Source organism: Epinephelus fuscoguttatus, linkage group LG4 (genome assembly GCF_011397635.1).
Source record: "Epinephelus fuscoguttatus linkage group LG4, E.fuscoguttatus.final_Chr_v1".
Lineage (NCBI taxonomy): Eukaryota > Metazoa > Chordata > Actinopteri > Perciformes > Serranidae > Epinephelus > Epinephelus fuscoguttatus.
This window is the reverse complement of record NC_064755.1, coordinates 19,668,004-19,695,917: the sequence shown is the minus strand read 5'-3', so window position 1 is coordinate 19,695,917 and position 27,914 is coordinate 19,668,004. Positions and strand designations below refer to the sequence as shown.

General features: G+C 40.8%; 1 long non-coding RNA gene across 1 annotated transcript in view; it reads left to right on the top strand.

Moving 5' to 3' along the window:
• Positions 1 to 7,765: 7,765 nt before the first annotated feature.
• Positions 7,766 to 27,914, top strand: part of LOC125887602 (uncharacterized) — a 46,696-nt gene continuing 26,547 nt past the window's right edge. The window contains exons 1-2 of the long non-coding RNA XR_007449185.1: positions 7,766 to 7,873; positions 10,420 to 10,530. This is a non-coding gene — a long non-coding RNA (uncharacterized LOC125887602). The remainder of the gene's footprint in view (positions 7,874 to 10,419; positions 10,531 to 27,914) is intronic.

The window sequence follows — 27,914 nt, the reverse complement described above, 5'->3', positions numbered from 1 at the left end:
ATCCCTTTGGAGAAAATTTACATTCAGACTTGACTGACTGCATCCTCTCCCTACCTATCCGTCCCACTTCACAGTCCTCCAACCACAACTCACACCTCCTCACTCCGCTCCTGCAGGCTTGCCGTACCATTTCCATACTGTGTTCACATTCCTTACAGTGTGGCATTATCATCAATAGTCATTTAGGAGAGGGCCGCTTTCCACACCACCGGATGCAATGAAGATTCATAGCCACCATTTCAAAAGGATTGGGGGAGATGTAGAGAATGAGGGAGAGGTGGAAATTGTGCACATACACCACTGGCTATTGGGTAACCACTGTTTGGCCTTGCATGTCCAGTGAGGTGGATGGGGAGAGGCAATGGGTGACAAATGCTCAGAACTGTAAATGAGTAGTAATCTTTGGAAGACAGGTAGGAGGGGACAAATATCAAGCCAAGGCTGTGCATTACAATATGTCTTGTGAACAGCCATGTCAACTTTACTGTGTACAATAGATATGGTGGCTGTAAAAAACAACCAAAGGTTTGGTGATTCAAACCTTTGCTTGACCTGTAGCAAATGGAGGAAGCCGATCAGTTTGGTGAATGCAGCATGTGTTTGACGATGCTTGTGTTTGTTTGCCTGTACAGACCCAGACATATTACTGTATCCACGTAGCTTAATATTTAAATGGATGGAGAGAATCTTTTCGTTGATATGAGATTTACTGACTCTTCCCTACACCTCACTGCTCTCGGTTACTGTTGCTGTGCTTGTCAAGGTGACCCGTCTAGCACAGCATGTGTACAGTTAACAGCTATGGTGGCAGATTTACCACTTGAGATTCATGATATCTTCATAAAAACTATTATTAACTTGATTTCAGACAGATGTGACACAATAAGCAGGCTTAGTTAGCAACAGTTGATTCAGCCGGCTAGAATGAAAATAGTGAGTCGTCCAAATCTGGCTATTAGGCAGTGACTTGTGGCATCAGAAACCAACGAAAAAAATAGTTCCTTTAAAGTCGACATGACATGTGGCTGGTTGCCGTTGTAGTTTAAGAGCGCTCAGCGGCATCAGGGGGAAATGCGGCAGGACAAGGACAAAAGTTAAGGCAACAAAAGTCCGACTGGGGCGGGAGGGGTGGTGGATGGGTCAAACAAACATCGACTTTCACCCGAGAGAGCGCTGTTTGTGTCCCGTAAGATTCTAAAGCCAAACCCTGTTCTTTTTTCCTAACCCTAGCCACGTGTTTGTGTTGCCTTAACCCAACCATGTGTGTTTGTTGTTGAAGAAAAAAAAAAAAAGAAGCCAATTCACGCTGTCATTTTGAAAGAGACTGTATGTAAATGTTAAACTTTCTGTGAAAACAGAAGTGTATTTTGAAAGAAGACAACGCATGTAACAGGGTGAACTTGACATGGTGTCCCAGAACTTCAACAACCAACGCACCCAGGGTACTTTGCATGTCATACCTGGACGTGGAAAGTCCATGACCAAACATCAATATGTGACAGGGTCGGAATGAGAATGTGTTGAAATTGTAGCTGTGTTGTTTTGTTAGCTGTAGCTTTTATAAGCTAACTAAAAAACTTGTACTTAAGTGTATTGGTATTGTATGACAGTATGGCTTCCATTTGAATGCCTCACAGTTTGCCATTCAGTACTTAAAGCAGCTGTGCGGAACTTTTTACCATTCATAAAACTGTCCCTAGTTCGTATCACCTCCCCTTGAAGATCCACATATTTATTTGAACCCAACAGTGACGAAAAAGCCTTTCTCTATATGGCTATTTACCGTAGCCTGGCTTGGGTCGGACACAGCGGAAGTCAGCAAACCAGAATACGACACCTGGAAGCGGAAGTAAGTTTGCACGCCCGCAGCGGCCCGCAGCCATTAAACCACAGAAGAAGAAGGAGCTGTGTTTACGAATAGGATTTAAGAAACAGGCTAAATGACATGTAGTAGGGAGTAGTCTCTTGTACAGTAGGTGGTGGTATGCACCTGGAAGTTGTTTGTGATCCGCCAATAAATTGAGAGAAGAAAAAGAGAGTGTTCTTCGAGTAAGCGGTACACAACAGGCATTGCTGAACACATAACAGTTTTACCAGATGTATCTATAAGGACTTGGTTGTACTTTCAATGTCATGGCGGATAAAGAAGGAGCACCATCTAAAAGAAAAAGAACAGAAGAACAGAAGAAGGCTAAACAGGACAGTGATAGGGCTCGAGCCCAAATGCGTGTAAACCTCGGTCGGGCATTCACCAAGTGGAGAGAGCTGAGAGATTTGAAAGGTTTTAAAACTGATCCCGAGTTGGCCCTTTTCCTAATCGACAGGTATGTAATTTTTGTTTTTATTTAGAGAATATACCGCAACTTGTTAGACGTTGTTTCACTTCAATATATGACGACATGGAAGTTATAAGCAAGCTGAATGTAACGTTAGCTGATGTGAACCGCTTTTGTCTAATAACTTTACAACAAACGCCACAAAATTATCTGTGACTGTGACCATGAACACAAATATACAGCAGGCAGTTGTCCTCAGTTTATAAGAAATTCAGAGCTACACCAGAACATTTATGATTTTCCTCTCGCTCTCCAAAACAAACGCAAGCGGTAATTGCCGGTTGCGGTCGAGATTTTATGACACCAGGCTGTGGGTGTCATACCGCTTTGACCCAAGGGGGGCACTATAATCAATGAAAACGTAAAGTTCCACACAGCTGCTTTAAATAAAAAACACTACAACTCCCAGGAGGTGAAGCTGCACAGGTGTGTTGCAAACTGCCAGTGATTAGACTGAAACTGGTTATTTTTACCAGTCTGTCCATTGTTCCTGTATGTACGCTCTGATAAAGGTCTTATACACCAATAGCTCAGCAGTGAAGTGATACACTGCAGAGATTTATGTATGCAGAAATCTTTTTCTACTAGTCTGGACATTCTGATGTTTCCAGCAAGACCAAGCTGGGTGGAGCGGTGGTTGTTTCTGTATCAATGTTTCTTGTACTAAAATGAAAACCTTGTGAACACATCTTATGGATTTTATAGCAACAAACATTGAAAAAAAACTGAAGGTCACAGGCAAAAATTCTCATCCTCACAAGCTGATGAACAAGTAGAGGACACGGACAAAAAGGAGTTCAGCATTTTACAATGGAAGAAAGAACCGCTGCTTATCTCTGATCGCTGTTCTGACAAGTGCTCTTTGATGAGGCAGGTAAAAATAAAATGTAAAATACAAGATCCTTGAAGTCTTGATTAATGCAGACAACCATGAAGGAAAAAAAGACATCCAAGTGAAATAATCTCATATAGTCTTTGAGGACAGGCAATCTAACAGACCAATGCATATCAGCTGTTGTGAAATACATAATAAGTTAACCTAGGTTAGGGCCTGCAGTTTATTTGCCTTTAGTTACAGTTGCCAGGCCGTGATTGGACAATTACTGTTTGGGGGAGGGGTTTAGGAAACATTCAGTTACCTGTACAATAACAGTTCAACATAGACCATGATATCCTGACTCCCGAGTTTGTAGAATTAATTTCTGAGGCCCTAAAATCCAGCATTTCATCACTGACCCTTAATTTTACACCTGTCACATTAATTGATAACATTTATGACCCCTGGTGGCAACTGAATGTCAAAGGTGACGATGCCTTTTTATCTTACCCTCAGGTTTAACATTTTATAATATTTCTGACTGGACTATGCTCTTTGCAAATGTCATATATCGTTCGTTCGTGAACAGATTAGGGTGCCCGTGTGTGGGAGAGGGAGAGACAGAGTAAGAGACAGACCAACTGACACACACATCCATACACAGATAAATGAAGGGAGAGTCTGTGAGTTTTATTAGTGCATGTGCATGAGTGTTTGGGGAATGAATTATGCTCAGCTTTCAACAGATGTTTTACGGCGTGTGCTGTGTAAGTGCACCGGACTGTCAGAGTGCTTTATCATTCAGTATTTTCGGGAAATGCAAATACACAGCCTGAAACTTCACCATTTTCACTCCATGTCATCTTTTGAGGATACTTCATTAGGGCCGGAGGGGACTGGAAGGCAGATGCGGAGATGTGGACCTCTGAAAGAACGAAAAACAATTGACAATGTTTTTAAAAGTGGAAATTAATTGTAGTGTACTGCAGCATACTACAGGTAAGTACAGAAGTTTCCACAGTGTAGGTGGACACGCATAAGGATATATACTGCAGGCTATCTGATGCCTCCTGCTTCAAGAGAGCAAAAAGGAGAAAAGAAGAAAAAAGCGAATAATCAAATGCTAAAGAGGTAATTTACTTGGGTAATGACCTTTCTTGCTGCTGCTGATATTAAGGATGAAGCATGGTGATGGGCCCTGATAAGGGAAATGTGAGTCTGACTCTATGACTATGCATAGAAGTAGAAGGATGCCACCTCAACCATCGCCAGGGTTTGAGAACAGAGGCTGGATATCTCTTTCACATTCTCTCCCCGCAGCACTAATTTATGGTCCTCTTTGGAGACTGGCATAGCATGCAGATGCAAAGATCACTCCCTCTGCTCTTTTCCTGAGACCCCCTGTAACAAGCTGGCTCCAGCCCTCTAATATATCTATTAGGGAGCTGAACACTGTATAATGGCTTCAATTGGGGCTTTGGCTCCATGAGGTGTTGCATATCAAAGTGTTGGCTGCTGGAATGGGCCGATAGCTGACTTCCAACCACAAGAAGGTGGATCTGTGCAAACTGAAGGCCTGCATGATGTCATCTTCTCACCACAGAGAATGAAGCCGTGAAGCCACACAATCATGTCTTTCATCTGCCTGATAAAAATGGTGAACTTTTATGGGCAGCTGTGCTAATAGACATTGAACATTATAATTACATCGCTAATAGAATTTAAAGAGTAAAGGCAGTTAGAGGATCTAATCACGTCTAAACTGATTCATTAGGGCGGCCTTTTGAAATGCATGGATGATATGACAGAGCATAGAAGAATGTGAGTTTTTCAGTTTAGGCGAGGGGGATGTGCAACGTTTTCATCTGAAGCTGCGCAGTATTCTGGTCATCTGTGCAGTGTTGATGCCATTCCCCGCTCCACAGGGAGACTGGCAGGCTTCACCTTTGACCGACCTGATTTGATTTTGTCAAATGTGTTCCCTCGCCCCGCCGAGACCAGGCCAGCTGCTCATCTCTCCCCTGCTCCTGTTCATCATGTTTGAGTCGGAGAAGAAGATAAAAGGAGAAGAATGTGAGAGACCAGCGTGAGAATAAAGGGAGGTGGGGTGGGGTGGGCGAGTGGACCGAATCAAGTCTATCACAGTGGCCTGTCTGAGAGGGATGGTTTTATCATCCCTGGCATCTCAGCGTGCGACTGCAAATCTGGTGTAACTTTCTCAGTCTCTCCCCTCCCACTCATTCTCCATCACTTTGTTTTCTCTGCCTCTTTCCTCTGCTGGCGCCTGTTCTGCCAAATCCCTGGGCAGTTTGGCTGGAATATCAATGAATCAGTCTCTATTAAGCTCTCATATATATGAAGCTGTAAGTGAAGCGAAACCACAGCGCTTGATGGGACTGATGTGGGTGAGCAGCAATGCCTCTGGTAAGGCACTAGCCTCTCTGGTGGAGATCAGCATGAGCTACTCTGGAGAGTTGGAGCTCAGACTTCATTTATTACGACGCAATAATTAAGAGGAGCAAATTCTCAGCATGGTTCAGAGTTTTATTCACAGGGAGGAATAGCCAAAGGAAAATGGATGTTGTTAAGAGAAAATGGAGGTTGTCTCCAGGTGGGGGACAAAGAAAAGGAAGTGAGAGGAGGAGAGAAAGAAGGCGGGAGGGAAAAGGGGGGTTACTGGGAGGTGGGCAAGAGTCAGTGAAGTCCAGTCGTGCTTTACAACACAGCCTGTGGGACTGGAACACCTCTGTGCAGCATCACATCCCATTTCACACTGAATTCTTCTCACCAAGTCATTGAAACCTCCCGAGGCTGCCACATATGAAGCAGAATGCACAGTTTAACGTGAAGACATTCAAGAGTGTGAGTGCTCAGGCTGCTGGGGTAAGAAACATCTATGATTTCAAAAATAAACTTTTAATATTGTGAGAAAAAAGATAATAAAATTATTAAAATAAAGATTCATTAAGACATACCACCAATAAAATGTAAACAATTCAAAATAATTCTTAATATTTTAGAAACTAAGAATTGTGGGAAGAAATAGTTAAGTCTGTGAGCTAACATGGACATGCACATGGAAATATGAAGTTACACTTTGCTAAACTTCAGCACATCATTATCATAGGTCAGGACATTGAAATGATTGGGCTTCATCACCTCCAATATTTTGCATCCACCATTAATATAAATTATACCAGATGATGATGAGTAACTTGATATCAGTTTTGAACTGGCATGAGGTCATTTGCCTTACTATCTGTCATAATAATCTGAACCAATTAAATGTCCTCCAGACAGCTGCACCAAAAAGTGCAGGGATCCAGATAATAGCATCAGAAATAGATATAAGCTGTAGCTGGTAAGTTTTATTAGAAATAACTTTTGTCATATTTGCTGAAACTGTCGCTATAGTCACACTGCACTAAATGAGACAAAAATCGTGTTCTTCCGCCTACTCCATGCACGGATTATATAACTTAGTGACACTGGAAAATGAAATAATAAATAATAAAATCATGTTTTTTTTGTTTGTTTTTAAAAAAAAGATCGGAGTGTGTCATCATTAGTGACGCTGGCTGGCAAGGTGCATGCTGGGCAGCGCAGGCCGCGGCAGCACGATGAACTTCAAAGTGAGGTCGGTAGTAGACAGCTCACGCTAAGATAAGAGAGAAGATGGATTTTAAAAAGCCTTTAAGCGGAGGTGTAAAAGGCGAAAAAAGGAAGAAAGACAAGCGAGAGAAGCAGCGGTGATTAAAGATGTCCCGCGAATTACAATGTCTTAAAAAAAAAACTTAAAGAAGACGACGAAACGGAGCTGGCTAACGTTGAAGGGCAGCCTCCAGTGCTAGCTAGTCAGCTAGAGCTAGCTAACGCCTCTAGCCCGAACGTTAGCACCAGCAGGACCCCGGAGGATAGGCCAACTGTTTCTCGCAGCGGAGCACTGGACCCAGTGCTCCTGACGTTAACCGTTAGCCCGGCCAACACCAGCAACAGGTCCTCGGAGCTGGAAGAGGACGGTGACCCAGAGCCTCAACTAAATGCGGATAAGGAAGAAGCAGAAAAAGCAGCCACGAGAGCAGCAGGCGAGCCGCCCAGCAACGATCCTGCTTTATGGGTGGTGATGACGGATAACCTCAGAGGAAATTATGGTGGAAGGTGCTTTTGCTTTTCAAAATCGGGCGAAAAAGTACCCAGCATCGTGTCGGACGCAGCTGGGGAGGGGTAAAACGCGCTCACTGACCAACGACCTATCCAGTAAGCTTCAAAATGGAGAAATTATCGCCCGTGAATGGATAATTCACCGGAGAAATATGCAGCTATGCTTGCAAAACATGAGAACATGAGACGGGACCCGAACATATAAAAACACGTACAGAAAAGGAGGGAACTGCGGACACTTCCAGGCAAGGAAGCACAAGGTCAGTATTTCCCAACTCTAATGCCCTTTATGCAACAGTTAGTTCCGACCGAGTAATTTGATTGGACAAGAGTATGACATCACTGGGACATTTAACAGTAAAATCACAGGTGTTATAAATATAAATACAACCGTTAATTAACCAACTGTCACACTCGCTACATTGACGCAAACTGACACTATAGCGTTACACCAAGAAGATTCATTCTCCCCAAAATTACATTTGAATTAAATTATGAGTGGTCGTCAGGAGAGGACGAGGAAAAGGAAAGCTAACGACTCTTCTGTGCAGACCTCCAGGTGTGTTTGAATCCGTGCCAACATCCAGGTTTGCCAACGTTTCATCAGCTGAACTGGACGAAGTTACACAGTTGCAGATCAATGTAAATACAAAGTAGCTTGTGAGTTCCTGGCGTGTGTGCTGCGTTGCCTGGCAACAGACGGGGGGAACTGTTTTTTCTCGCGGAGCTACATAACATAGCTACTTAAATAATTCATTTCATCACCTTTTGTTAACATTTCCTTACTCAGCATTGCTGTTTAAGCTGTTGTTGACCTGTTGTATAAAAGCAATGTCACACTCGAGGTTGTGACGTTGTACTGTACATCGTCACGGCTGTAATTGTCTTCGAATTAATTGTCCTATGACCGAATCACAGCCGTGACGATATGGACCTTTCATTGCTAGTCTGTTGCTAGGGCAACAGCTTCGGTCCCTGTTTACTTCCTGTCAGCTTCTACATTAACATACATTCAAACAGGAAATATAAAGGGACCCATTGAGAATGTTTATGTTGTCCAGTTTGAAACGGTCTATACAGTACAACATCACTCCCTCTCGTGTGATATTGCTTAAATAGCGCCTCGAATGACATCACTGCTTGTGAATGAAAATAACCAATCAGAGCTGTGGAGTCTTTAAGTGCAGCTGTCAATCATGTCAATCACTGCTTGTGAACTGTGATCAAACTGTCAAACTAGGCAGCACTGATCAAACATGAATCAAGATTCTGCTTTTGCCCCTCATACATACATACATACAAACATATTTTAGTGTAGTGGTTAGCTGTAGAATGTGAAGGTAAGTCTGACGGTGGGCGGTCTTATCCAACATGGCTGCGAGGTCACAAACTTTCTCATTTGACAGCTAACCACTACACTAAAATATGTTTCTGAAAACATTTTTTTGTGATCAAAATTGACCTACTGTCTGATCCCCGTGACGTGATTGATGTCCTTTACCATGACCCTATTTAACCAGGCAATAGAGAGTTCCAGGGATATCATGTTATACAGTAGGGTAACCCACTGAGTAATGTGGAGTGTATGAGGGGGCTTCCACCTTTGTGTTAGCATTTTCTTTGCAGCTGTCAAACCTAAAAGCAACAGTCGTCTCTGAGAAAGTTAAAGAAATAATGAAGAATCATCATTTCGGCGTAAAATTGTCGGAGTACAGGTTATATACAATAATATATCTCATCAGAGACGCTACTTCCTGTTCTGTTTCTGAAAACATTTGAGATGAGAAATAGTCAATGCAGCAACTGAATCTTGGTTCAGATTTCATGAGTGTTGCTCAGACAGTTTGACCACAGTTCACAAGCCAAGATTGACATGATTGACAGCTGCGTGAGAGACTCCTCGGCTCTGACTGGTTGTATTCAGTGGGCTGCGTTAGATTCTAGTGAATGCCATTAAGCCCAGTTCAGACCAAAGATTTGCAACAACACAAAACATAACCATTTTAGAATATTGCAGAGAAAAGTTGCGGTGGTGTGAACTGGCGGTCTGAACTCAACTGAAGCCGAATGATGGTGTCACCTGCAACACAGGGGGTCAAATCAGTGCTTGCTGGTTTTAGAACATAAAGCACGTCACTTGCAGATGGCGTGCTTGCTTTCTGCGGGAGGTGCTCTGTCCCCCATTGAGCCCACTTTTTCCATTCTTAAGGTTTGCAGGTGTTTGACGGTGGATTGCTGCTGCTGCTTGCAATATGTGCTTATGCCTCCCTCACACACATCTCATTGACTGATTTATTGGCGCTGGTTATTTATATTATTGTGGCATATTTATTATGAATACAGTCCATCTGATGCTGGTTTTGTTTGTTTTATTTCATTTCATTTTATCACTACCACAAATGCAACTGTAGCCAGTATCTCACTATCACTTTCCTCATTCATATTTTAAGAAGCTACAAATGCTATTCAGCCACAAAAAACATGCTTGAAGACTTTGAGATCAAAATGAAAGTACAGAGTTGTTGCATACAGATGATACACTGTCTCATCTAGTTGCATTGGTGTGAACTGCCAGATTTTGAGAACGGTGCGTTGCAAGTAGTTGCCTGTTTTAACTCATCTTGTTGTGAATCTTTGGTCTGACTTCAGTTTAAGAAGCAGTAGTAAGAGGAGAACATGATCTCTTTTTGTCAGTCTCATCTACTTCTTTCACAATATAGTGACAGTTTCAGCAAATATGACCCAAAGTTATGTTCATGAAAATCACCAACTGCAGCTTTAAAGCCCAGTGATTAGATATTGAAAAATCAAATTACTTTTTGTCAATTTGGTTGTTAGTTTATTCCTGAAAAGAATACAGGTAGACACCTGACACACTCATATTGCAGCAGCATTTATCCAACGCACCCTTCTCCAGTCAGCGGCCTATTTAAACTTTCAGTGTCCTGCCTGCTGCTTGGCTTTGCTGTGCTGCTTGTTTACTAACTCTTCTGCAAGTGAAACACTGCTGTAAACTTGCTGCTTTTTAACAGTCTGAAAATATCATGTTTGTGGAGGAAAAAGAGTGTTTATTGTGACTGTTTCTGTTTGATTCACTGTCTGTAGGCCAAAGGTGCACTTCAGGCTGGAAGAGACGCTCTCCAGCCGGTGTTAACAACTTTGGGAACATGGCGACTTTACTTGATATGCCAGGCGACGCTGCTACACTTCAACAAGGTAAGGAAAGTATGCCGCTTGCCATATGTCGGTGCCAACTTGCTGTTGAATGACTGTCTAGCTGCAGTTGGTGTTTGTGTGAGTAGCAATGTAAGCTAACTTTGTGAAAGTGAACACTGCTGGAGCTGCTCTTAATCTGTTTGGGCTGTCATGTTATGGCATCTGTTGTCTGCTGCTCAGATGCTGGCTGTCTACCAATGGCCAGTGTTTGTTTTGCTATCAATTGTGAATTTATTTGTTGTAGTGGCTGAGCTGGTTTTAATTTTGTCGTGGTTCATATGCTGAACAGCCACAAAATACTGCAAATGAATACCCATGGTCTGAGGGGCATGTTGCTGTTTTCCAGTCGTGGCCCTAGCACATTTGGTGCCCTAGTGTAAAGAAGGAACGTTAAAGGTATCTTTCATTCTTAAAACGTTCACATGTAATGAACAATCCATTTACAAAACAAACGATGAACAGATGAAAGCTGAGGGATGATAGAAAAATAAGCGCAGTTAAAAAATACATCTGTTATTGAGCAAACTCACCCTCACAGTGTGGCTCTGATGCAGATGCTGTTTTGTTAGCAATAATGTAGCTCTCTTTCACAGCTGCAATGCCGATCTCTCGGCTAAAACTAAAACCAGACTTATGTTTCTCTGAATCCTGCCAACAATTAATTTATCTTCTCTGTTCTTAGTTGTTGTTGGAAGATAATGTATTTTTCGCCATAATGAGTTTGGCAGTGGTGCTGAATATTAAATTTCTTGAGCAGTGAAAGGTGCAATGAGCACACCAAGTACACTGGCTTTTCATTTACAAATGAAATAGGAATAGCAGTGCATTTAATTGAAAAATTCGAATTAATGACTTCTCTGATATTTTTATACTTAGCATTCCAGATTGGACCCTTTGGCGGGCCAGCGCTGGCCCACGGGCAGGTATGTTTGACACCCCTGGCTCAGAGGTAGCGATAACTAGCTCTCCGCCTGCTGAATTCAACACAGATTTGTTGGTTTCCATGTTCTTTCTGTCCACATACACGCCTCTCAATAGTGTAGTGGTAGTTAAGTGGGCACCAGGGAGCATTTATCGTTTTGAAATGATAACAATACAGCATGCTTTGGGGTACATGTGACGTTGGATAACAAGCCTATCTCCCCCAGAGAGAAGGTAAACTGTAATGAGCTGGGGAGGGGGGCCGGGGAACCCAGAAAAAAAGGCCTCTCTATTATTTAGTAGGCTTTGTTATGTAGTTATGTTGCTGTGGCCTTATGTAATATTAAAAAATAGCAATAATAGTATTAGTAAAAAAATAGTAAAAGATAAATATTTTGATTTTTTTTCAATTCTTCCCCCATTTGTGGCGCCCCCTATGGATGACACTGCCCTTAGCATTCGCCTATACTGCCTGTGCCACAGCCGACACTGCTGCCTTCATTACAGCATGAGCAGATTCCACTATGGTACCTACTTACATAAGAGTGTGACTGGGGAGCAAGTTATTGTAACTCTAACTTTTTACCTCTGGTGAATGTATCCAGTGTTAAAGGTTGCCAGTTTCTTTAACCATCTGTGGTGCATTCCTGTGCCAGTGGGAGGCACATGCACATCCGAGGCCATGCATATCTGCCCTGAAGTCTGAGCTTCCCACTATAACTTCCATGAAACACATCCTACCCAAACAGCCGCACACACACAGAGCTGCCTGCTTTGCTTTTTAAAAGTTAACTTTTCTGTTTTAAACAAATATGATGTTACACTGTGTATTTAATATATGAAATACATGATCGCTACTGTACATACAGGCTCAACACAAGTAAAAGCTCTCACAGGCTGTAAGCCCGCAGAATTAATACCTAAGGTATTAATAGATGAAGTTAGAGCACATTTTAAGGAACGTTTTTATTAATCTGCATAAGACTTACTGTATGGGGGATTCAAGGCTGCTCATATGGCCTCTAAATCTCTTGGCGCGATGAGGGTGGGTGGTTGGAGGATCACAGATTTATCGATTGGCTGCTGTAGAGATGCACCTTCCCATATCCATATAAGCTGTAACATTATTGAGAGCCATTAATCATCCTGACAGAAACAAATTGCAGCCAGGCATCCTTTACTTACAACTGAGAATTGGGGGGGGGGGAATTGAACGGGTGGGGGTGTGAGCGGACAATTTCATACACTAACATCCAAATAGTAATGTGCAGCGAGGGCAGCGCCGCACACCGTGGCTTTGCTTTTTCTGTATCTGAAGTGAATTTATCAGCTCTCTTTCATTTCAGGGTGCTTCAAACCTAATCTGCCCCCCGCCGCTGTCAGCTGTTTTTGTTGATGAGATCAAACAAATTCATAATAAATAAATAAATTTCCGTCATCATTTATTTGCCTAGAATAATCCTGTGTTTATTCAGGGAAAACACACCGAAAACATTACTTTGCAGCTCCTTTAAGAAATATGTTTAGACAAAACTTTTGGGCATATTTATTCATGGGATCGTGCAGTCAAATCTTTCAGGTGTTGTCAATATTGCTTAGCTGAAAAACTCTGAACTTTTTTTTCCTCCTCTCTGTAACACACAGTCTAACTGATGATTTGTGTTGTTTTGCCAGCAGCACACTGTGCTCCAGATTTGTGTTGCTTGCGCAGTCATAGAAACCACATTGATTGTTATGTTGAACATTATATTGAACTTTTTCACTTGTTCAATTCGGTCTTTTGACGTTTAACATTTGTTTTGATCTCGTGGCAGAGTCACTGTCTTGTTCGTGCGGCTGCTTGGTGATTTCTCAGAGAGATATGGATCACGGAATATGTCTTGTCGGCATGTGAGAGCCTTCTCCGTCTCATTCTTCAAGCGATTTTATGCACGTTTTGCAAATATTATGCACAGAAGGGCCTATTTGTCATTCCAGTATTTCAGCTCCAGTCTTTCACTGAGCTCTGGAGATACTGTCCACTATGTGTTAATTTTATGCAGGGTAAACACAGAGATTGGACTATATATGTGAGGAAATTGGTGTGAAATCAACATATCTGTGAACACGACTCCCCCCCGGAGCATTTCTGTGATCAATTATTTATATGCTGAAGAGAGCCAAGAAACTATATTTAAGATCAGCTTCTTTGCATTTTCTGCTTTTTTTCTCCAATCTTTAAAGGAAATACGGTTATTGAGTATTTATGTTGATGCTTGTGATGAATGTCAAATGAGAGAAGTAGCGTGGTTCAGGGAAGAAGAGGGAGAGATCAAAAGTAAAAGGAGAAAAGCCTCAGAGTTGTTGGGATGTGAGGTTAATGTGGTACCATGCTGACAGAGCACGTTGGGTGTGTACTCCTAAAGTCATCTTCTGCCTCTCCTGTCATTCACACGCTGCTGTCAGACCACAGTCATCTAAAGGGATCCTGGCGTGCCACTGGAAGCCAATCAAGGATCTTTGTAACTCGATTAGAGTAACCTTGCAACCAATAGTCATAAATTAAAGAAAGTGCAGATGCAGCACTTCAGCAGGTGTATATGAAATGGATAACACCCTGCAGCAGAACTTATAGAGCCTTTTCCTTTAAGTTTGGGCTTTCTGTTGGGATTTTACTTTAAGGCAGTGTGATCTCATCCTGACTCGTCATGTTTTGCTGCTTGGGCAGAAACCCCAGTGTTACTAAAATGATGCTGGGGGCAGCCTTATGGTTTGTATCTTAACATAGAAAGGGTTGGCGTTAAAAGGGGGTTGGCGGGGGTGCGTGTCAATCGGTGACACTAGATAAAAACAAGGCGCAACATACATGCTACAAGCTAACGTTAACCCTGCAGCATTTAGGCAGTGACTTCTAACTGATTCAAACAGACTGAAAGAAATCACCACTGCGACTGGTAACATTTTATTTATAGCTGCAGATATGAGACCCTACTCTGTGGTTGAATACAGGCTTTATCAACATGTTTAACGTATTCAGACCCTGTTACAATATTCCATAATGAACCCATTTCAGCCAGATTCCAATTCTTGCTTCATGCAGAAAAACAACAACCCAAAAAACAAAACAAAGCCCAAATTATTATGTAAGTGTTTATACAGTTAAAATAAAAAAAGGTATTTTTCTATTTCAGAAACAGAATTGTTTCTTTTGTTTGTATTTGTTCATTACAGAAGTGTATTGCTGCCACACCAGGAATTTTTTTTTGAATTTTTATGTGTTATAACAATATAGTTTAATGTTAAAACGTGATAATTTATATTGTTAGGACATTAAAAGTTCCACATTATAACGCAGTATTTGGTCTCCGGAGGAGGTGCACCCATAAATTTAAATTTTTTATATACTTTATTAATCCCCCTGAGGGGAAATTCAGTTTTTTCACTCTTTTTGTCATTAACACACAGGTCCGAAAGACACACACATGCACAAACAGGACCTATACATGCACAAAGTGGAGAGATGTCAGAGTGAGGAGGCTGCCTTGGTCAGGCGCCCCGAGCGCTTGGAGGGTTCAGTGCCTTGCTCAAGGGCACCTCTCCAGCCACCAGTCCACGCTCCATATTTGGTCCGGACAGGGACTCCAACAGGTGACCCTCCGGTTCCCAACCCAAGCCCCTATGGACTGAGCTACTGCCGTCCCCATATACTCTGGTTGTGATTTGACACTTGGCTATTTGCAGTGAACAGGCATCAACATGGCCCAAAACATGGATAACATGAAACTATATTGTTATAACGTGAAAAACTTGTTGTTAGAACAATAAACTTTTCACGTTATAACATAATACTGATCCATTTTTTTCCCCTGATGTGGCAACAAAACGCTTCCATAGTTTATAACTACAAAAGCACATTATATATTTTGTAAGGAGCCATTTTGGTTTTGTATGCTGCAGAGGAGTCACCCCAGTAGATGGGTCACTCAGGTATAGCTCCATCATTGTTTAAGGTAAAAAGAAAAGACTTTATGGTGTTAGTAAAAAAAAATGTTTTTTTTTTAAAAATAGAGGAAATTTCTCTGACATTTTTACTTTTTTGTTGTTTTGAAAAGCTCCATAGCCATATTATATTCAACTGAACCGTGAATTTTGTGAACCATTGCACTTGGTGGTTGGTGGTTAGGGTTAGGGCAACAAAACTAGCATCACAGCTTCAGTGACTCCCTTACTATCTCCTTTACCATTGGATACATTGGACCATAGACAATACCATCCCACAGTTCCTCGTGGCAGCGACATGTAAAGTGACACATTCAGCCGTTCTTTGGGGAGGCAACTATGTCCACAGTCTCTATCAGCCACAATAGCTTCAAAGCGCAATAACATCAACATGACAGGTGTTTACTGAGTTGTGTGCTGGCTCTTAAGCTAGTAAACAGTTTTGTATCGCTTCTTATAGCCTTTACTTATTCTGTTATTGAATTTTTGTTTGTCTTTTAATGTAAAGAGAACAAGAACAACAAAACAAAAAGAATCAAACAAAAATGAAATAATCTGTATGAAAGGAAACAATGCAGAGAAGAGGAGAAAGAAGAACAAAGTTTTTTTTAGAGGTTGTAGACAGTTTTGAAGAGGTGTGTTTTGAGGGATTTCTTGAAGGTGGAGAGTGAGGGGAAGTCTCTGATGTATTTAGGAAGTGAGCTCCAGAGGGTGGGAGCAGCAGTGGAGAAAGCCCTGTCCCCTGAAGTGTGGTGGTTAGTCCTGGCATTTACTGTTTTTCTTTAATAGTCTTCCACCAAAAATACTGTAAACAATAGTACTTGTAAAACCTGAGTGATTATAAACATTGTGAATCTGCAATATTTTCAGAAAATTACATTTACACAGAAGTCTGTCTTTAGCCAGATAGTTAAGCATGTTTGAAACTTAAGAATTATAACGTGCACAGTAGTGTATTTGTAAGCCTAACATGTTATGCCTACCTTGCAAAAATGTAACTATTATTTTTTATATAACCTAGAGACTATTTTTTACAGGGCTGTCCACTTAGTGCATGAAACAGCATGGTAAGAGTGCATGAGATGATGTATCTAAGATAATAATAACAATAATAATCTTTATTTATAAAGCACTTTTGAAGATCCAGTGCTTCAAGAAGGCAGCTTCTGTTGGACCCATTCACCTCCTCTCCCGCCCACCCTAAGTGGACTCTCATGCTCTTTAGATTACATATGTTGCTCTTAGTGTCTGATAATGATGCTGATGGGTTTATACTGGAGTTGGTGGAAAGCCTGGTGCATCTCAGCTGTGAGACCAGGCTGTTTAACATTAACTGCTTTCTTGAAATAAAGATTTTGATAGATTGGCTCTTACGTGGCTTAACCACTCACTCTCAGCTCTGGTGGCCTTGATGTTTAGATACGTGAAATATAAATGAATGATGACAAAGGATTCTGTCATTGTTGTTTCTTTTCCAGAGAATACACAATATTTTAATAATACATAAAACCCTGCACCCACTGAACCACCTGTTCTGTGTTGTTGAATTAATCCGCGCACTCTCTCTCCTCTCGTTTCTCCCATTCGACTAATATTTTAAAGCTAATCATGGGCAACTCTGGTGTCATGTTTTTAATTTATTTGTTTGGCTTGTGGTTGTTGACAAAATAAGCCCTGGCACACTTTGCACAGTCTTCTGTAACGTCTCCCTTTTCTCTTACATTGGCCTGCAGTGTGTGTTTTATATGACAGCATGAAGGACGAAACAGGCAAACTGAAAAGACAGTGCGACAGGAACAGTGTCGGGGATGGCGGCCTTGATTGTGTGTGTGTTTGTGTGTGTACGTGTGTGCACTGTAAGGGTGCAGTACAGAGGATAAAAAGTAATGTGCAAATTATAGAAGAAAGATATTGCATTTGCAGTCTTACACTTCATGCAGTACATCAATAAACACTGCAAATATAATGAAAATGTAACAAAATATATTTAAAGGTAGCGCCTCACAAGGTGGTGTACATCTCTATTTTGAAGTAATAAGAAATTGCAGATATTGTATATTCGCTGTGATTAATTAACCATTTCACCATCAGGCTACATAGTTTGCCCACCAGAGAGCAATGACAAGTTTATTTTTGGCTCTAGTGATATCACTTTCGGCCTGTTAATCCCCAGATGATGTATCCTAATAATGAGCCATTGACTTTTTTTCTCCAGACACCTGAAAAACGAATGACATCCTTATTTGTCGTAGCTGTATTTAGTGCTAAATAGCCAAATTTAGCATGTTGACACAGTAAGCACGGTGATCATTAAACCTGGTAAACGTCAGCATGTAAGCATTGTCTTTGTGAGCATGTTAGCATGCTGATGTTAGCATTTAGCTCAAAGCACTGCAGTGTCCAAGGACGGCCACATAAAGCCACCATTACAGCTGTGGACTCTTAGAGCCTGTTCAGCTGTCACACTGCTGTGTTCCACTCAGTGCGTGTCCTGTTTACTGTTCTTAAGTAACCAAATTTTAGGGAAACCCTCTGTATTATGTTTAATGTTAAAATGTAGCTTTCAGATTTTTAAATTCTTTATACTGGCATAAAAATTCAGTGTCAGTCAGGCTCCATTAAAATCTGAATATTGATCAACTCCACCTTTAATTTTTATATATGACTGTGGAAATAGTCCAGATACATTAATGAATAAATCTAAGTGTCTTATATTTTTCATAGATATGTGAAAAAATGTACGCACATTTCATATATCTAGTACCCTAGCATATATTATTACCAGCTGCAACAACGACAGCTGGTGTTGTTTTCACCTTGTGAAGCTGTGTGTGTTTCATCATAGTAAAATGTGGTCCTGATGGCACCTATTGTAGCAGCAACTATCACAGAAGCCTTTTTAAGTATTTTACCAGATGTTTCTCTGTCTGTCCGTCTGTTTGTGGACAGATTTTTTTCATTGTGATAACATTGCAATTGTATACGATGCAGTGATAAAACTTTACAGGTGTATAGTTGAGCTCTAAATGCAGGTGATTGCAGAAGGGTGATGTCTGATCAAGGGCAATGGGAGTAGGAATGTAGGAAGTAGAGAAGGGGCCATCAGTCCCGAGGGGTGGTGGATAAAATCGATACAGCATAGTATCGCAATATTTTTGTGTGGCAATAATGTATTGTCACACATTGTCATGCCAAGTATTTTTAGATTTTTATTCTATCAATTATTAATATTACAAATAAAAAATAAACTTTAGGTGGCCTACTAGAATAATATAATTAATTGCTTTTTTCAGTCCACTGTATACATTTTCATTCATTCATTCATTTTCCGTAACTGCATATCCTCTTTGGGGGGGGGGGACAACTGACAAGTGGCTCAACTTCACACACCTCATCCCTTTCCTCGCATCACTGCGCCGCTGACAGCTACCACGATGTTGACCCTCGTTTTTTGAATTCACCTGTCACATTGCCTTTTTGATTCCCTTTTGCACTTTCTCGGCGACGAGGATTCCGTCTCCCGTGATGCTGCATATGCACGATACCGCATTATGCTCAAAGAGTGGGACTTTGTTATGCTGCAGTACTGCCAGGGTAGTAGTGAAGCGCCTCTTGCTCCTCTCCTTTGGCTTCTCAGTGACACAGCGCTGGCTCTCGACCAAACTGCCGAAGGCAGGGCTGTATGTCCCCTGCTGGGGGATGTATTTTCAAGATGGTGAAACATAATGAAACCCCCCCAAACAACTTACCCGCACAATGTACAAACAAATCCGAAATTCTCCTTTTACGAGAATAAGTCAGATAATTGGTAGAGGTAATAATACGCCAATGATGACATACTTATGAATGCAGAAATCGATTTTTGCCAATAAACAACTTAAAATGCTACACAATGTCCCTTTAAGTTGCAGAACACTGTATTGCGGCTGGAATGATCCACACTGCGAGATGGTACCTAGTTATTAGATCTGCATTTAATGACAATGTATTTTTATTGCATGAGTGCATTTATAAACACAATTAGACACATTATCCTTGATTAGGGGCCAGCTGACTCCCCACAATTCTACTGGCCTTTAAAAAATGGCACGTGTCCACAAGGACATTGACATCCATTACAGAAAATTATGAGCCAGTAGGGAGTCTGATTCTTGGAGGACGCTAGCTCCTGGCTCCATATTTCCTCTACATAAGGCCACACATTTGCATTTCTATTCCATTTGAATAATTGCATTTCCTTACACTCGCAGTGAAGTTTGTTTTTATTTGATAGCTTTAGATTAGCCTCATTGGAAAGATAATTATTCCCTTTGGTTAGGTATCTCATTTGGGCTCTCTGCTGTGATAAGATTTGTTGAAGGGCCTTTTTCCATGACCCTAATGTACTGCTCTTTCATCCTCCATTTTCCTCTCTTTCTTTGACTCTGGGTTTTACCTGGAGTGTGGTACCTGCCCATCTCAGGCAGAAAGAGAGATGAGACTGAGAACGATGAAGAAAGTAAGAAAAAAAATAAGATAGGCAGAGGTGGTGTCAGCAGAGAGACAGCACTGACACTCTAAGGAAAGAGTGAATAATTGAAACAGCCTCCAAAGAAAAGTGTCTAGTTTTGATGGTTGGGCTGTCAGCATACAGTGAAGTAGGGACATGATGCCAGGCAACTTTACAAGCTGTTGAGGGGTCCCTCTTCAATGAGATGGTAATAACCAGTTCTCCTAAGCCCTGCTCACTGACGCTATGTGAGAAAGATAGTTTAGAGGAGAATGTCTTTGTTCCTGGGGCTTTATTAAACTACACACAGCTCTGTCACCGTGATGTGCCTGTGATTAAAGGATGTGCAACACCAACACCTCAACTTCTGACAGTTTCTCACAGCTGAACCAGGAGAGGTCTAGCTGATATTTGTTTGCGCCTCAGTACAGTACGTAGAGTGTACAGTATATTCACAGTGGTGTGTGCAATAACAGTCATGAGTAATGAATTGAAAAACACTCTGGTGAACAGCATCTAGTGGCTTAAGGGTGTTGGCAGCAGCAATGAACATACAGAATATAGAGTGCAGAGTTGATTGTACGACCATTTTTACACTGACAAAGAAGCACCACACTTTATTTAGATAGTAGTTGGATGATAAAATCATGCATGGCAGGAGGAGACTTTGCAGTATGAGGTCTTGTAAGAGTCATACATTTAGTATTTTTAGAGATGATGTGTGAAGGTCATCGAAGGGAGAGGGGAACTATTTGAGATGCAACAGAAATAGATATTCAACTGCTTAGGTACGCTGGTAGCATTACTACACAGTAAACAGTAATACAATTGACCTTTTACAATCATTGGGAAACACTTATGGATAAAAAAGTTTATTTAACATTGTGTGCAACAATCACCTGAGTTGTTTCACAATCAAATCTAACTGGCTATAAGGTATTTGGGCAGGTAGTGAGTGTAGTAGACAGGACTAAGAAGCACTATCATTAGAGTGGGGCTGACTCACCAGGTGTCACTTTGAAGCTCACTTGATGGATAAAGCCGTAAGCTGTGTGTTCTTAGAGAAAAGCTTTGTTCCATTTCTTTTGGGATGAAGGCTATTGCTGCCAAATTCTGCGCCAGACTGGACCCTTTGTGCCAAACACTGTGATGTTTTTTCCGTAGTGCTTGACTTGATCATGATCAAAATTGCTCAGCGGGTACACAAATCCCCACCACAATCTGTGCCAGCAAAACCACCATCAGGGCAACATCTGGGCAAATAGATTTTGAACCCTTATACATAATGAGTCTTTTATATTCAGTATTTCTTTTGAAAGCCTGCAGAGTGGAATAACAGTGTTATTCAGTAAAAGTCACTAACATTTTTAAAAACTGTGAAAAACATCTATTTGGATTTTTGGATATGTGAAAGTCTTTATTGTGGTCATTACAAAGCTTTTGCTGTTTTATATATGGTGTAGCACTTACTGTATTGTTCTAGAATCACAGTTTTTAAGGATAAGCTGTATTTGGGCTGGGCGATATGGACAAGAATTCATATCCCAGTATTCACAGTCTGACTGGCGTTACAGAATATACATCTTGGGTTTTTCTACAAAATGGGCGATATGTTGTCAGTTGCAAGTCAAAGCCACATTTGACATGTCACAAGCACTTTTATAAAAACAGACTGTGATCAAAATAAATTTTTTTCCCCTGTTGAAAATATGCAGCTGCACAACATGTTTATAAAAATTGATATAAAATAAATAGCAGGGCTGTACATTAACGTTTATGCACGTAGCACTGGAGCTACAAAGGTTTTAAGGTTTGCAGCACAGGACACAAAACTATAACATGAGTATAAAAGTATCAAGTAGGCCTAAATCCATTGCAGTTTGGATCAATTGAAAATCTTTGTGGGGGGATTAAAATAGTTGTTTCCACGGTATTTTAAGTGAATCTAGTGCTGGAATATGATTAAAATCTCATGATTTATTTAGGCTAAACAGATCTGTCGCCTGCATCCAAAGTCGCCTGTCTCAAAGTTGCACAGTAGACTACAACTATCAAGAAGGATGGCGATGCGCTATGATCCACCTCACACACAAACTAGCAGCACAGAGCTGGATTTGCACATGTGCTGCGGTACTTTCATTCATCTCAGACTGATTTAACAGACCGATTAAGCAGAGGAGCAGCTCTGCGTCTCTGTCTGTTGCTGAAGAACTTGTGAGTGAATGAGTGGGGCAGAGCTGTGCGAAGAGTGTGAGAGAGGAGAGATGCACAACTTGACCCTTTATTAATACAAACGGTGTTGTCTGAATTTATATTTTGCTTGAAAATATATTCATATATTATACATAGCCGCTGTATCGCCCAGCCCTAAACTGTATAGGTGAAGAGATTAGATTAGAAAGTCTTTATTGCCACTGAGAGGCAATTTGATTTGCAGCAGTAGTCAACACAACCAAAATCATACAACACCAACATCATAAAATGATGTAATAAATAGACTATGGTACATATAAGGTACATATAGGCACACACAACAGATATCACCATGATATGGATTGCAGTGACACACAGCGTTCAGAGTCCAACACAACTTGATTACTGATTGTGGGGGTATTATTTTATTACTCACAACCACCAGTGACTAAGCTTACACCCAAAATACAAACAGGACGTAATGTACTTTATCTCTTCATTTTATTTATTTTTTTGGCAAGTCTGATCACTGCTTAATGCAGTCATAACGAAACTCACTTGGCAGAAAAGTCCCTATTGTCCTGTTGTGCTCGATATAGTCGTTATGTGAGAAGGAAGAACATTGAGCCCAATGGGAAAAGACCTAAAATAAGAGGAACAGTGTTGTATCTACCCATAATAAGATACACACATTCTGTACTTTCCCAAACATGGCTAACCTTATTCAAAATATTCTAGATGTTGCTCTGCTTAGAAATGCTGCTTGCAGTTATATGTTTTCCCGTCTTTGTCTCAAGGCACTTCACGTTGTGGTTTGCTGGTACATAGGAGGAACCGCTACCACCAGGTAGCCATAATAATGTGTGCGTGGCAAGAAACTGAGGTCATTTGGAGCTCAGGAATTCAGGAGTGCAGAGTCGGCTGAAAGGAAGGAACAAGTTCTCTCAGCATGGCACCACATTAACCTCACATCCTTCAAACATTAACATCTACCTCTAATGTTCTCCCTTCCTTTCTTCAAGATCCTTTAAGCAATTTAGCCTTTAATCATCGACATTGCTGTACAAAATGATGAATCCCCATGGGCAGATCAAGCTGAGCAGCCAGAGAACATATTCCTCAGCAGTTTGAAAACAATGGACGAGAGTGTTTAAAACTGTCTATTATTAGCACTAATTTGGGTCATTATAACGGATTGCTGCTGACCGGAGGTTACAACTGTTTGCATTTACATAAGTACATCATAAGATCACAAACAAGTTGACAGTAGGCAGCTCAGAGTGTGCACAAACCAGGTCTTTATTTTGGCCTTCTTTTTAAAATTCATATTTTTTAAACACTTGTGTGTCACATATACTAACTGTTGCTCTCATTTCTTAATCAAGGCCACATATTTAGATTTATGCATATTAAGTACTATGGGGATGCCTCCAACTCTTACACTCACCCTGGGTCTGGGTCCACAGCTGCCTGTACCAGTCAGCAACATTAAAGCAAGGAGGGCTCACTCTGCAGCTAAATTTAAGAACCAGAATGTCCTAGAAGTATACCGTGCACTGACTGACAAAAAACAAACAAACAATCAAAAATGACTGTCTAACTTTTAGGGGTGGGGGGAAAAAATCGATAAAGCATAATATCGCAATATTTGGAGGTATTGTATCGATACATGGACACCAAGTATTGATCTTTTATTATATTATTAATTCTTGCAAATACAGATTTTAATACAACTTTTGGTATTAGAATAATAAAATCAATGCATTGTCGCTCCACTAGATGGTGCTGATGTTTTTTTTCCTTGTCAGCAGAGGTTTCGGTCAGCAGCATTTGGCAGGACGTTCATAAAAAAACAAAGATGGAGGCATCAGAGAAAGAAATCAGAAATGCGCCACTGGTGTTTAAATCAAACGTCTGGACTTATTTTGTATTTTTGAACACTGAAGGGAAGAAGGACTTGGACATGACATGCGATTTGCAAGCAACGTCATATGAGAATAAAATACTCTGTGAATGCTACGAGCATGATGGCTCACTTCACACTCCACCATCCAGAGATAGCGTTAGCCGCTAATGGCCAAGCTGATGCTAAACCCTGCACGCTTGTTGACAAAAACCTTGTCGTTGTAACAGACAATGCTGCTAACATGGGTGTTGGCATTCGGTTAGATGAATAACTGCATGTGAAGTGTTTGGCTCAGGCACTTAACTTGGCCTCTCAGAGGGCATTAAAGCTACCAACGGTTCAGTTTGTCAGGCATTTCTTTTTATTTTATTATTTTTGTGGGCTTTTGCCTTTAATGACAGGACAGAGAGTGAAATGGGGAGACAGAGAGAGAGTGGGGACTGACATGCAGCAAAGGGCCGTGAGTTAGATTTGAATCTGCGGTCGCTGCAGCGAGGCAATGCCCTTTGTCAGGCATTTCTGACAGGTTTTATGACAGTGTTGGTTAGTCTGTCTGCTTTGCATCACATTGAATATTAAATAAATGATTAAAATCAGATGAACAGACTGAAAACTTTATCCTATGAGTTAAACTGATATTGACAAAGTTTTCCTTTGGGGGAAAAAGTTTGCAGTTGAGAAAAGAGGTCATAAATCACAATATATCACAATATATTTTATCGCAATACTCAGCATATCACAATATCGCAATAATATTGTATTGTGGTTCCTCTGGCTATTTCCACCCCTACTGACTTGGAGAAACTTAGACGACTGACTCATGATTCATAGCCTCATGTCACCAGGCTCTTCACGTAAAGTGAAAGTGAAAGAGAGTAAAGTTCAGTACATTACATAACTTTACTGTAATGCAGCCTTGTTAATTATTAATGAGATATGTAATGTTGGTCGTCTTAGATTAAATCACATTTTACAGGCGTTACAGTCCATTGTATCATCTCCTCGTCCCTGCTGTGGCTTCACTGTATGGTTAGATGGTGCATTACATTGCCTGTCAAGATGAAGCCCTCAAGTGCTCAAGTGGATTCTGCCCTTCCTACTCTGTAAGTGGTAGATCACAGAGGGTGCATCTACTACTCTGGTGTGCACAGGCGCCTGTGTGAGTCTGCTCAGGTAATTACAGCATCTGTTAAGAGCTTTGCTGATTGTTTTTCATCTCCACATGGTCACCACTCCAGAAAACCAATTACCCAGGGGAATACTAAATCACCAAGACCGATTTGCTATTCTATTGCAAAAAGCAGAAAAATCTGGATAAGATTGGGACTGTGTTCCTGTTTGTTCACATGCGGGTAAAACACATTAACAGAGAATAATACAAGGAAGAGCTTAATGTAATAAAACAACATTGTAAGGAAAGATACATTTCTGAAACAAGGACATATAAAACAAGACAAAGACAAAAAGGTTTACAGGGAAAGCTGATGAAACCACTGTAAACTCAGCTGGTTGGCAGTGGAGCAACAATAACCTGCTAAACCATACATACTCAAAGATGTTTTTTCTTCTTGAATTTTTTTCAGCAAACATAAAATAATACCATCAGCTTTGAAGTCCTTTCCTATGAAATAACTTGCATTTTGGGCAATCAGTGTTGAGCTGTTTTATTCATAGCACTTTTAAATAAGGCAACGCAACCGGAAAATAACCCTAAGTAGGCCATACTAGTAGACCCAGATTCTGTTTTCACAATACATGCTACTGCTATTTCAGGACTTTCATGTGCGTGGTTGACTCAGATGCAGAGAAGTACAGTATGCCTCACTTAGAGCCCTGCTGTTGCTCATGATTCGCCGATGCCTCTGTGTTGGCTGCCACAGGCTGTTGCCCTTCTCTAAAGTGTTTGAAATGTCAGAGTTGCACAGATTCATTACTTCAGTAATGTGACTTGGTGAAACCAGATTGTTTAGATGGATAAATGGTGTGATTCACATTAACTGTTGATTAATTGTTCTCATTTATTGTGGCGACAGAATAGTTTTCCTCCTCCCCTGACCTCAATCTTCAACGTCCTTTGTAACCACAGTGATGACTTTGAGTTCTATTTTCTCCTCTCTGGCTCCTCTTTTGCTCCTACTGCAGTGCTTTTGCGAAAAACCTATAAGCCGATTTAAGTTTCCGTTTATAAAAAAAAAAAAAAAAAAAAAAAAAAAACACATTCACAATGAGAAAAGTGAAAAGCTTTATTCTCTTGGAACTGCTCTGGATTGCCTTTATAGCAGTGCCTGAACTCTTTTTTATTTAGGCAGTCCTTTAAACTACCGTGTCTAATTGCGATGGCATTTTTAATTAAAAGTCAAGGATATGTGGTTGTTTGTGAAGGGAGACTAATCTGTTCTTGCCTCCACCTCTCTCAGTGCTAGCTATCTTCCATCTATCTGCCTAATGAGAAAATAGAGAAGCCAGTGCAGGACTTGTTGATATTTGCCTTTCTCTAAGTAGATTTCTGTGAATTTACGATTAGCAACCAAGCCTCAGACCATGCCATGCTGTAGCTCAGAGACCTTATGGATTACTAAAGATAACAATGAGCAATTTTCCTCAGGCTTTTCACGTATAAATTCACTGGATCCCATAAGTGTGGCTGCATACTGAACTCAGTATTGTATGTGTCAATGTAGAGAAAAAACAATGTTTATCAAGTGCATGACTTGATTTACTTATTTTTTGTTCTATATTGATTTTGTTAATATTTTGTACTTTGTATTCGACAAACAGGAGGTTGATTTATAGTGCAAATATATCAAAACCACAAGGTATTGTAACCTTTTTTTTATCATTTTCTTTCCTTCACTCATCAGCTGCCTGGTGAGTACCGTTTTTTGGAGCAGGAGCATGGCATTGTGAATAGGGAGACAATTATTCAAACACCGGACAAAGGTTCAAGCCCTTTTGTTGGCAAGCATCCGTCTCGCTGAAGGGTCCACGAGCAAAAAATGCAGAATCCCTGCCAGTTGGTACCTGACTCTCAGCTCTGACCTCCCTGTGAGAGGACAAACAGAGTACACCCACAATGATCAATGAAAGATCCAATTATTATTTAATTTCTGCTATTGGAGTCAGCTGTCAGGCTTTGTCATCTTGAATGCATCTTGCCAAGTTGCTTTTATATTGAACTTTCTTTTTAATATTGTGAGTTTGTAATGTCATCTGAACAAACTTTCCCTTATCTCTCTGTAGGTTACACAGTTTAAAGTAGAAATAAATTCAAACTATTTAAAAAGTCTGACTCAGTGCTGTAGGACTAAAAAAACAGGAATGCCTTTTAAAAATGGAATGTTTGTCAGACTGAAGGTCATTACAATATATGCAGTAGAATCTACTGACCATGGGACAAGATTTGAATGAATTCAGATGGTTTATTCAAGTGCACTCTAAATATTTATGAAACCTTCGCAATTTCTATACAAAACAATGTAAGTACTTTTAAAAGAACTGAAAAACAAGCTGGATCTTGTAGACATACAGTGCATTAGATTGTTTCATCTAGAGGTCACCTGACTTATTGTTTTAACCAGAGTTGACAGGTAATTTAACAAACTGCCATTTTTGCTGGAACTTGGCTCAGATAGTAGACGACGGCTGCGCAGCCTCCACCAGTGACACAGAGGCGTACATCACTGACCAGAGCTGAAGAGGGGATTGCTGTGTTAAATGACCAGTGGGGACAGCTCCAGAGAAACAGGCCCTCTCTGTATTCCTGACTGTATTCTTACTTTTAATATGTATTTAGAGGAATTTTTTTGGCTGGTCCGCAATAGCGGGTCCAGCGTTATAGCGCAGTAGCACTGGAACGAAAGTCCTTGAGTTTGTGACTGAATAAAGGCCGCCAATTCC